The sequence below is a fragment of the Dreissena polymorpha genome, unplaced genomic scaffold (genome assembly GCF_020536995.1).
Source record: "Dreissena polymorpha isolate Duluth1 unplaced genomic scaffold, UMN_Dpol_1.0 chrUn072, whole genome shotgun sequence".
NCBI lineage: Eukaryota > Metazoa > Mollusca > Bivalvia > Myida > Dreissenidae > Dreissena > Dreissena polymorpha.
This window is the reverse complement of record NW_026273386.1, coordinates 104908-118658: the sequence shown is the minus strand read 5'-3', so window position 1 is coordinate 118658 and position 13751 is coordinate 104908.

Sequence of the window (13751 nt, the reverse complement as noted above, 5' to 3'; positions counted from 1 at the left end):
CATTATACATTAAAGCCGAATTTCATAAAATGCAGCAAAGACAAATTAGCGCCCCGAGCCGATAGTGACGTACATATTTTCCTACAATAACCGAAGCATTCGTCTTTGTATTAGGATCGGAGATAGTGTTCGTGTGTCGTATGAATAGATATCGTTGCAGAATTTCAAATAAACCGTTAAACTAAGTTTAGATGCACATCGTACATGTATGGTATACATGCTGGCGAATTCGGCTGTACAGCCGTTTTCAAATTAAGACTTAAATATCTGGCTTATTTCGCATTTTTCGACACATGTTCTTCTTAACTTTTATTTTAATTTATATTGAAATATATATATAATAAGTTTTTTACACAGTTTATACAAATTCATAAATATTTGACTAAATCGTATATACCCGCTTTAAGCATTCAAAAGCGACATTTGTTACTGCCCTCTGTCTCCAAACATTATCACCAAGTGAATAATTTATCAAATTATGACCAGAACTTATGTGGAGTCTTATTTGAATGCGAAAGAAAAAAGATATATAATGTTTTTGTAACAATTAATGTTTCATAAATGTGGTACCAGTTAAGTCACTGGCATTATTTTGATGAAATATTGATGTGTTGTTTTTTTTAATTTATATTTAGATTAAAGATCTGTATTTTTTTATTTGCATGCTTATTGCAACATTTTATCCTTAAAGCCTCTATAACGTTCAAAATCAACGAAAATTTCGTAAAGTATTTCGAAATATAAAGTTAACACCTAAACAATCAGTGTTCATTATAGCAATCGCCACAATTTCAACGCTATATGTGGTATGATTACATAGATTTTTGTAGGTACAAAATGCTCGTTTTTATTTATTTGTGACACAATAAATTTCATTTTAATTTCCCGCGTTCGTTTTAATTGGTTAAGTTTATTTAACAAAAACTTGTACGAAATTTTCGTTGGTTTTTCGTAGTAATGTTACTTTAAGAATTTTAATAAATGACAAGCAATCTTTATTGGGTGTCATGTTTCAATTTATTATCATTATGGCTGCATACATTAAAATGCGTTTCAGTATAACAAATGTCGTAAAGCGGTCCGTATCCAAGTCAGTCGTATTCCCAGGCATATCTAAAACTAAAGCTCTGCGACACAAACAAAGTTTGTTTTTGATGTTTTGAAAGAACCTAAAACAACGAACAATTAAGAGATTACCCATTTTCACCAGATTATTTATTTATAGTACAGCCTGCTTGGACATTGACGTCATCATTCATCATGCAATTTGAAAGTAACGCGCGCAAGTGTTCACCATACGGAAACACATGACGCGTGTGAGACCCCGTCTTTCTCAATAGAAGTCAAGGTAACATGAAGAGGTCAAACGTGCAATTTGGACGTACACGGCGTTCTCAAACTGAAACTTCTTCTTTAATCGTGAAGTTTTAAAATACCTAAACAAAATGTCAACCATATGGAGACGGTAAGTTGTATGCGAGAGCCTTTCCCATGGCCCAAAGATTAACATCACGGTATGGAGACAAACGGCTAATTTGGCATTAAAACAGCTTCTCTGAACTCTATAAACTTCATAATTATTCAGGAAAGCTAAAAATTATTTGCCACAAGTGTTCACCATAAGGAGATGGCTATAGCTCGAAGGTCCAGGACACAATTAGGGACCAAAGTTAAAGAAGGGAAAAAATACAGCTTTTCAAGCCATTAACTTCATAACCCAATATGTTACTAGTATTTTAATGTATCTAGGTAAAAGCGTTAACCATGCCAAGAAGGCGTGTCAAATATAGGATGTTTCTCTCTCTATGATAGGTCATAGGTATAATTTATTTTAGGCATGATACAACTTCTCTTGTGCGTGACTACATCCCGCATGAGGTCATTTTATAACAACTTACCGCAAACGCTCAATCAGTCGTGACGGTGAGTCGCGGGTAAGACCATTGGCCCTAGCTGAGAGGTCAAGGTCACACCTAGATTTCAAGGTCAAAATTGGAAACAACGCAGGTTTTCCTGACTAGATTTTAATATCATATCAGGCCATTGGTCAATAAATTGCATAAAGGTCCATTTTTTATTACGTGTTGCGTGCATAGTCTGCGTTCATAGCTTGAAGGGTCTGTTTTATTTAAAGGTTTATGTTCAAAATATGTACATGTACCTTATGTGGCTGTTTTATTTAAATGTCAATTTAAACATCACATTATTCTCCCTGTTTCAAGATATTTAAACAGGTAAACGGTCAATCGCACTTAATTATAAAAGGCAAATAAATTTTCTTTCTGTTACGTCGCTGACACGCTGAAGACAGGAATCTAGTTTTATTGTGGTCATTTAGATGAATCAATGAATTTATAATTCAATCATCTACATTTAAGAACAGCATATAATTATTCACAGAAAAAGAGCTATTTTTCTTACGCCTAAAAAATTTATACTACAGCAGCTATTTGTTTACATGTAAACTTGCGTCTGCCGAATTAGTGTTATATTTATAGTAGTTGTACAATTTACTTGGACTTTATGTTTACAAATTTTAATTGTTTAATAATAATATAAATAAGTAGAAGATATAACATCTCCTGGATTATCTGCAGCACGGCGCGACCATTTACGTGATAACTCGGGGTCAGTATCGTCTGCTCTGAGTCGCGAAGACTTTCCGTGGTAGACTATGGCGCACCAAAGGGGTCGAAACTTCAAATTCTGCTCGAGCAGAAAAAAATGCTGCTCGAGCAGTAATTTACTGGTCGAGCAGCATTTAAATATGCTGCTCGAGAAGCATTTATTTTTAGAATAAGCCATTGAACCCGTCAGCCAATCAAATTTAAGCTTTCAAACGGACGACATAAGCTATCTCTACGGAAACGAAATAGACCGGTGTAGCGTGAATATTGTTTGATCGTGAGATCTGTCACATAAATCGGAAATCTGACGATTTTCATAGTACCCCGTGAGATTTCTCCGATCAGTCGCCGTGAAAAATGTCAGATTGATGAAAAATAATATTTAACGCAATGTTGTTTCAATTCAACTTAATTTCGCGTTTTAACAGCTTGCAGTTATTTTCGGACATCTTTTTTTCGGACGTTGAACCTAAACACGTTGTTTACAACAAAGATATCAAAACAGTAGTTCTAACACCATGCAAACATTTGAATTTTAAAACGATTTTCGTTTTAAATGTTATATATATCGATGATGTACATGCATTACGTTGTAAAGAAATATGGTAATGCCTAATTTACAGTCATGAGTGTTTCAGTGTTTTAATACAAAGATATAACATTGATTTAAGAAAATATTTTCAGATTATATATATATATTCCAGAAATGTATAATCCCAATCAGTGTTTTTATCATTATTTTAGCTAATTCACATGTACACTCAATTCAGGAAAACTATTGTATTATATTTCACACAATCATAATTACCACTATCATCATTTATTTATTTGTCAATAAGCTTGATTGGTAATTGTCGGTTTGGCTCGGGTAATGCTTTAAAGTACCCCGTGTACTCTTAAGTATACTTTAATGTACCCCCGGTACGCTAAATATACTTAAACGTACCGTCGGTGTGTCTGTCAGTGCAGTCACTCACAAACTTTTCAGGGCTATATCTCAGAAACTCAATATAAGTTTTCAACATGAAACTTTATGGGTGTATAAATATAGCTGAAGAGAGGTGCCATGCACAAGAACCATAATCCGTCGCTTTCTGAAATAAGAGTTATTGCACTTTGTTGTTTTTGTATGATGTAACTAGTGCTATATCTCAGATACTATACAAGATTTTAACATGAAACTTCATGGGTGTATAATTATCAATGCACAAGAACCATAACCGTATACTTTCTTACATAACGGTTATTACCCTTTCTTGTTATTGTTTTTTTTATGATGTAACTTTTCAGGGCTATATCTCATTTATAGAACCATGCATAAGAACCATAACCCTTCACTTTCTTAAATAAGAGTTATTGCCATTTGTTGTTTTTGTATGATGTAACTTTTCAGGGCTATATCCCAGAAACTATTAATACAAGATTTCAACATGAAATTTCATGGGTGTATAATTGTCAATGAGAATAAGTGACATGAACAGTCTGACGTTACTTTTCAGGACTATATCACAGATACTATACACAATTTTAAGATGAAATCAGGGCTCGCGCTGTCGTTCGCCACTTGAGCCATTTGGCTCAGGAAAAATCCGATTTGCGAAAATGCTAAAATATCGTAAAATTTCATTGAAAACCGCCGCCATTTTAACCCGAAACTGGTTTTCTATATTTTTCTCTTTGTTTCAATGAAAGTATTCGCAATTTGAACAGTGAACGAAAACCGGTCTGCACCTGTATCGAGACATCGCTTGACCTTATTGTTATTGAAGTGCACATGGTAGCTGGCCAATCAAAACTGAGTTCGCTTACACATGAAATGACGTTGTTGAATGAAACGTAAAAATGGGTGGAGCTTTGAATACACAGTTAATATTGTCGTCTGCAAACAAAATAGCGGTCGGTCGCAAATGTCGTATGATAAGATTAAAAATGAAAATAAGCCTGACCATAAATTAATTATTTCCAAGCTGACTATCGATCTAAATTAAAGAGTGATAATTAAATAATTAGTTCTATGTCGTTGATGTTACAACTTTCTGCCGATGAAAAGGTGATTATTAATTAATTTGATCGTTTTACTCACACACTATGCTAACTAACAGCGGCGTATTTTAATCAAAGGAAAACGTGAAAAACACGCGCAGTTTAATTACAATTCAAGTTTAATGAAAGTTACGAATTTGTAACACATAGGAACAGTAATTCATATCGTCTATAAAATTTGGAACATCTCATGAAAATCTCAATTGAAGGAAAATACTGCAAAGATGTTGACTTTAAAGTGATCTACAAACTGTGGGCTTGTAAAAAAACAGCGCAGAATAATAATGAAATAATAATGATACATGTCATGAATTTGTTCTCTGTGCATAGCAGGATTTGTTTGCAATGTATTTTGTGAATGAAATGTATGCTTGTATTTTACATGCCATTCATCATGTTGTTAAAAATGTGCTGTATGAAAATATCTCTATAACTGTGAAAATTGTGATGTATATTATGATATGTGACATGTGCTTGTATATATTGTTATTTTAAACAAACGAAAACTGGTTGGCAAAAGGCCCAAAACGCACCACAGATAATCTAGGATCCAAAATTTTTTCGGGGGGTGGGGGGGGGGGGCATGCCCCCGGACCCCCATAGATCTGGGTGGCTCAAAGATATTTTGGGCCAGCGCTAGCCCTGATGAAATAAACTGGATGTTAAGATATCATAAGGAGAGGTGTCATGCACAAAATCTATAACCCTACACTGTCTTAAATAAGAGTTATTGCCAATTTTTTTTTTTTTATGCTGTAACTTTTAAATAAGTGGGATAAGGGTACAACCCTTCAAATAAACTTTTCTGTTAGTTCTGCACCCATCAATAATCAAAATTTATTTTGCGGGGGATATTAATTTAACGAATTTGCTTATTATTAGTCTAAACTTTGAAATGGACTTAATATTTTAAGTAGCATTGAGAATATAAGACACAACAGACTCATCAGTCATCAGTATTATGTTAGCATATCTTTAGTCGATTACTGAACTAGGGCAAATATAGTTGAAGTTTATCAGGTGGTCTAAAAGTCCTCACCGCCTAGCAGATAAGTCTACAAAGTATTTTAAAACCGGTTCATGAACATGAAATGATAAGTCATTTCCGCCATCGCGATTATTTATTTTAAGTCAATATGTTTTTGGAATCTTAAGGCACTCATTGAAAAATACATCACTACATAAATAAATATCTAGGTCAATTGTGATTCTGTCAAGCAATGATTATCATATCAATTATTATCTCCAGAGTTATTCTTTTTTTCTTGCACTTATCATAATCTAACCATCTGCATTATTTTTGCCAAACAGGTGGTTTTGCAATCCGAGCATCACAATCATCAATTTTTTTGTGTGGATATAAAGATTTTATAAAATTTATGATTTTAGGACCTTTAGTTTCATTGCGCTGTACTTGTTTAGGAGATGTGTAATACCAACTGGCTACTTCTGTTTTTAGAACTAAAAGGCACAGAAGGATTTTATTAATATTTTGTTGAGTTCTCAGATTAATCGAGCCCAAAGCACTTCCTGCTACAAAAACATATTTTCGAGCAACAACACATATTGATAATATACTCTTGATTTATTAAGACATCAACAATAAGCAACATGTATGCATGAGCACATGATATAGTAAATATGATTTATATATAAATTAAGAAATGTTTCAGTTGAGAAATGCATTTCTCATTGAATCACATGTTATTAAAACCATCATTTTGAATAGAAATTACACATGCAGTAACAACCAGCTGCAAACAAATTGTTTCTTACATGATTACTTATGCATGTCAAGGATAGGAAATTACACACATAAGGAATGAAATATCCATGTGCAGGTATCAACAGTTGTCTTTGATTTAATCTATCTTGAATAATGCATACTTTTTAACATGAAAATCTCATTTTCCACAAAACACTAAATTAAAAGTAACAGGAAGGTGGTAAAAAATTCATTATTTTAGTTACAAAGCAATGAATTGAAAACTATCAGTACATTCAAGTTATCTGTATAAAACATGGCATCAACTTAAAATCAGTATCAATACATGTATCACCTTAAATCCGCAGATGTTGAGTAAGATTGCCTTTTTAAACAAAAAATTATAATTGCCCTAAAATGAGTGATTTAACAATATACAAAGAACTATCATGAACCATTTTCAACATTTACTTTGTTGTTCTAAAATTTAAATATATATGTAATTTCAAACTATTTATGCAGGTAAACCATGTACACACAAAATTTTAGTACTCATCTTTACCCTTTTTTTTATCCCAATGTTTTTTTTAAAGCGTGGGGATATTGTGTTTAGCTCCGCCGTCTGTCTATCCAGGCTGTCAAGTGGCCTTTTTTCAAAAAGTAGGAAAAAATAGGAACTACTTTTGCAAGAAAAGTAGGAAAAAAGTAGGAAAAAGTAGGAACTTTTCCCTCAAAAGTAGGAATACATAATACTAATTTTTTAGACACAGGTCCATGAAACATAGCTTGAAACAGAGCAGGAGTGCCATCAAATGTTCTTTATGGATACCCACTTGAAGCTACCTTAAGGGCCGAGAGGATTTCAGCCTTTTGTATCTGTTCCTTGTGTGATGGTTGTACTTGCATACAGATATATTTATCCCCACCACCCTGAGAGCTGCTTGGCTTTGGGGCACTTCCACGCTTTTGTGAATTATCATGCATGTATTTCATGTTTTCCTTGTGTTTTCATCCATCTGCATGACTTATCAGTTGATTAGCACCAGAATTACAACAAGATGGACTTCATTCAGACAGTACAATATCTTGCAAACTCATTGCCGGTATCTCTCTTGCACCATGATCCAAGTGTTTTTCCACTGTTGTCCAACTTCTCCATCCATGAAGGTTTAAACTTTGTTTTCCCACTAGGCATTTTAGCACTTATAGTGCATCTATGATAATTAAGTTTCAAGCAAAGCTACCCTGTTAAAGAAGTATAAGTAGATGCTGTTCATTTTGGTGTATCATCCAATAAGTGGTTAGAGGCCTTCTGTGTATCGATATAAAAATGGTAATATATTGTGCAATAAAAATGGTAATATAGTGTGCATGTTATATCCTTAAGCAGAAGACCAAATTTATTTAGTGATACACCAACTTGTTGTACAAGATTAATACTAGTATATAAAGCAGTGTCAATGCTCTGCTACAGCTACATTGTGAAACCTTTAAATTGACAATAGGGTGCAGTTATAATAACTTAAGTTACATTCAAACTCACTGGTCATTGCAGAGCAGATTATGCAACTGGAGATAGGACCTTATCACCTGACATCTTTTATGACATCATTGATTGGGCAATGAAACAGTTGCACTACATTGTTTATTCCAGTTTCAAATAATGGTTTTTTCATTACGGTATTGATTACTTCGCCGGAGTGTAATAATGCCGTTAAGTAATTTTAATACTACGCTGTAACACCTTGAAGTTACCTCACTAACTATGGCATCATTAGACAAAAACTGTGTTTGTCAGAAACACAATGCCCACTATTGCGCCGCTTTGAAATAAAATTTCAATATATCATTTGGCAGGTTTAGAAAATATCTCCCTTTTAAAGCTTATTACCTCCCTTTGATTGTACTTTTTTACTTTTGACCTTGAAGGATGACCTTCACCTTTCCCCACTCAAAATGTTCAGCTCCATGATATACACATGCATGCCAAATATCAAGTTGCTATCTTCAATATTGCAAAAGTTATGGCCCATATTAAAGTTTGCTGACAGACACACAGACAGACAGACAGACAGACAGACAAACGGACTGACAGTACAACTGCTATATGCCACCCTACCGGGAGCATAAAAATGTATCGGGACATTTAGGCTCTGTGCATTTATTTTTAATTACTAAACATGATGTGCCTATGATATCAATAGAACATCATATCTGTTGTCATGTAATACAGAATTTATTACATTATATTTTTAAATGATGAAAACTCAGCAAAGCATCAGTTTTATCTTTTTCCAATAACTTGTGTAATAAATTCCATATTTCATAACCACTCATACAATACATGGTATCTCTATATCTCTACATTCCAAACAGCAATATCATGTAAATATGCATAAGGTTTGGTCAAATTGTTGTCAATAGAGACAAAATAAAACTGGAATAAACAATGGGTGCCCTCAGCTCTTGCATCACTGGGAACTGTGTAAGGTATGTGAAGTCTGCAGTGTACATAAGTGTACAAGCTGTATATAATTTCTTACCATTGTTTACCAGATGCATAATAGCACTATGTAGTACAAAAATATTGTCTACTGTTCCCATTTTCTCTCTAAAACCTGCCTGTGCTTCGATATATAGATGATATTTCTCTGCCCAAATATTTAACCTATTATTAAGAAGTTTTGTAAACAGTTTTCCGAAAGTGCTTAGTAACGTAATGCCCCTATAATTTTCTGGTAAAGATGCGTCCCCCTTTTTATAAATCGGCACTATATGCCCTTCCGCCCATTTATCTGGAAAATGACTAGCGTTAAACAATTTATTAAACAGCGTGAGCAGAACATTAATAAATGATACATTTTGCACTCCGGATTTAAAAAATTCATTTAAAAGTCTATCTGGTCCAGCGGACTTGCCATTATTTAAAGTTGCACATGCCTTTTTTTATTTCCTCTACACTTATGGGGCTATTCAGTTCGTCGAACATCACCTGTATTTCTCCGTTTAAATATCTTTCATTTAAGTATAAAATATCTTCGTCTGGTTGAAAAAACACAGATTGGGGATCATTTACAGATTTAAAATATCCAAAAAAAATGTTGAGTACTTATGGGACACTTATATTGCACAACGGTTCCTTTCAATAGTGTCCAGTACGTTTTAGTATTTTCAAGTTTTGACTTTTCTAATTTTTGAGTTTCATTTTCATCAAAGAAAATTTTTTTTCTTTATAACTGTGTTCTTATAAGTATTACTTGCCTGTACCATTTCCTGCCTTGTTTCTATATTCGGGTGATTCCTATATATATTCAGACATTTATAATATTTTGATTTAGCATCGTTACAATCTTTATCATATTATTATAATTTGTTTTCGATATTTTTAAATTGTTTAGTTTTATTTATGTTTAATTGTTTTCTAAAAAAAGGACTACAAACACTTTCTACAATATCACAAAATGATTGGAGGTTACAATCCAAATCACAACTACTATTAGATAATTCAATAGTTTCTGTAAGTTCATCAAATTTCCTAGAAATGTTTTCATCTGAGAGAGCATAAAAATATGCATCTTCCTTATTGGAATCCCATTTATATTTGTAAGGTACAAATTTCATTATTATCAACAACAATGGCATTTTCATCATCAACAACAGCATTTATGCTAAAAGTTATTACACAATGATCAGAAAGAATGTTAGGGTCTTGTACTTCAAAATTATTCACATGTTTAACAAAAGTCGGTTTACATAATACATAATCAACAACACTACACCCTTGAGTACTTACAAATGTGAATTTCCCAATATTGCTATAAACACCACATCTCCCATTTAATATTCTCAATCCTGTTGATTTACAAAAATCTAATAAAGTCTTGCCATGTTCATTAACACATTTATCCTGGCTTTTTCTTGGTAATTCGACATCAAAAGTATATCCATCAGGTAAGATATTTGATACAAAAGAATTTTCATTTTCAAAATAATCGGCTTTCCCCGCTACTCTTGTAATAGAAGTAGTGTAAGTCATTTCCATACATTGATTCAAATTTAATCATATCATCAGTAATTATTTCAAAGATATTATTTTCGCTTAGTAAAAATCTGCTACTCCCATGAGGGACATTATATGTAAGACATAGTAAAATATCTCTTTCTAGAATGAACAAATTCCCTTTTATTTTTATCCATATAATACAATCATCAGAATTTTTTACAAAGTCAACATGCCTCTTTAAAGAATCATGTATGTAAACAATAACACCTCCGCTGCTCCGTTTTGATCCTACTCGCTTGTCTCTATTTAATATAAATGAGTGAAAGTTTAGAACATCGTTATTGTAAAAATCATTTAGCCATGTTTCCGTAAATAGCAAAATTTTGTGAGACATAAACAGTTTTTGCATTTCTTCATCGTCTAATTTGTTATAGGTTTTACCCACAAGTCCTTGAGCGTTCAGTTCAGTGATATAAACTTGGCTGTGATAATGATTTTCCCAAATCTGACTGTTTTATTATCATATAAAATATCACAAGGTTATAGTTAGCAAATTGCTTTAAAAAAAGCGTGACGAATACTAATAGTTGAAGAGGTTTTCGTTAAAGAGAACATTGTTATTATCAACATTATATAAAATAACATAATATTCTATTATAGGAGATATGATACCGTTTTATAGTATAGAAGTAGTGATAGTAATGGATTATCAATAGGGAAAACAGGCGTGATAACATATAATGTTGAGAATAGTTATATGGTAGTAGTTTTAGATATCATCTAAAACTTACCTTATTCAACACAGCGGATTTAAGAGTGTTCGTCATGACGCTCTTGTTTTGAATCTGTTGCATAAAGATCACCAACACATTACATTTTGATCTAACTAATAGCACTACCAGACATACAAAAGCTGCTGTATAACAGGGTGCAGGATCACGTGACTTTGTGGGCTTCATTGTTAACTCGCCGGTAAGTGGTGCTTCTTTTCAAATAACTTTTTAAAACACGTTTTCTTAATAATTTGAACTTATGCATAAAAGACAGTTTAATGCTGATTAAAGCAATGTTTAATACACCAGAATAACTTTATTGAAGAAACATGTCTGCTTGGCTAAAAATTTGATGTATACATCATTCGTGTACACGTTTATGAAACACGCAACGTGAAAATTTGGCACCGATTTCAGACGTATTCAATGATATTTTCTTAAATCTTAAGATATCGGCACAGATTGCAAGACAAACTCTCTTTCATACACTAAAGATTTTTGCAAATGTATTTTAATAACTTTTGATATTTCTAAAATACAATTCTTATGGGTGTGTTTAGATTCTGCCCAGCCCGGGTGTGCACCCCTGAAAACCCCGTTAATCTTGCACCCTGACAATAAAAGTGCACGATTATTGGACGGATGAATGCACATACAGACTTATTAATGGACGGATGAAAACATACATTATCACAGGGTCAAACCATAAACTGAGCAAGAGACATCTGAACACCACCTAAATAAATCTTTCATTTTTTTTATCCATGCAAACTGCAAATATAAACGACATTTACCTACCGCCATTTTTATCAGGTTAATCCTTAATCGCTTCCATGGTGGATACATATTATGTTCGTATTTGTCTTTATACAAATGTTCACAATATAAATGTTTCGAGCGTTTGTCATAGAATTCCATCAAACAATCGTTTAACATTTTCGATGAACGACTATCTCTATTGCAAGAGGATTCTTAGTTTATATAATATGGTTCGGTGAAAAAACATGTTAACTTTTGTCCGTATTGCATACGTGGTTCGATAGTTTTGCGCTGAGTCCTTTATGTATTAATCAGGTGTACCATTGGACGTAAGTTACCGAGCAATTAAGAATCGTTAGTCAAATAGCCCAATTTCAGATAAGCTTGATAGGTGCCCGACGTGCCCAGGTCAGAATATGTACATGTATGCATCGTTAAGGTTTAAAAGCCCATTCACACTCAACAACAACAAATATTCGTACAATATTTCGAAAATAAAATTTACACATCACCAATCAAGGTTCCTATAGCAATAACCAAAAGGTCAAAAAATGTGTAACAATGTATTCCTTGTAAATTTCCGGATACGATATCCGAACATTTACGAGCAAACGCGAGATTGGCTTCGGACAGCTTCAGAAGCACGACGCAATCTCCACGCAGAGTTGTCGTTCCTTGCTCTCACATACAACTCTGCATAAGGCTCAGCACGCCATTTTGTCTACCAAATAGCTAAAACCGAACAAACGCATACAATGTATATTTGAGTGGATATTTAAGATCGCATGCATTTAATTAAGAAAAATGACTTAAATGTACGATAAATCGTGCAAAAACTTGTGAGTTTTAATGCAACTCTTTGGAACTATTTTATTGCCCATTTACACAGATGTAATCATTCCACGCACTTCACAAATGTAAACAATTGTACATATTTTTTTTAGTGACGTTAGGCATTGCTTCGACGTATTTATGTATGTTGGTTTCTTAACATAAAAAAACATATCAATTTTAAAATAATTAATTAAGACTGATATAAGATATCATGGCATGAGATGGTTTTCTTTAATGCAGTTAATGCAATGTAACCGTCGTGCAAGAGATTGTTTAGTATACTGTAACCTCAATGATGAACGCTTGGAATGATCATGACATGAATGAGACGCTTTCAAAACAATAGTCCGTTCTGAGCCCAACACAGAGGTGAATGTAATGTGACCGTCGTGCAAGAGATTGAAGCACGACGTAGTTCTCTTGAATATGTCGTTCTTCCGACGCTGCCCGAAGACAGTCTCGGGTTCGCTTGTAAATGTCCGGATATCGTGGCGGGAAATTAACATGGAATATATTGTCGGGCAAAAAACGAGCGTTTTGTATCTCCTTAAATCTATGTTACCATCACACATCTAGCGTTAAAATTTTGGCTATTGCGAAAAGGATTACTGATTGTTTATGGGTAAGCTTTATTTTAGGAAATATTTTGCGAAATATTCGTTGATTTTGAGCATTTCTGATACGTTAACGTCGTTGCATCGTTAAGGGCCAGTGTTTTTCCTGTTGGAATAATTTTTTTTGTTCAACTTCACATACCCAAATATGTGATCGAGCGGTGCCAATGAGCTTACTGTGTATACACACTTTTAGATTACACAATTAAAAAAACTAATTGAAGAAAAATAACGCACATTTCTTTAATTATCCGGAAAACCATCTGTCAATCTCATCCATACTGATTATGAATTACAATGCAGTGCTTGTGGAAGGTAAGAAAATTAATAATAATTTAATGGTATCCATTAGTTTCAAAGGCGGTAATAATTGGCTCTCGCCAATTATTAAGC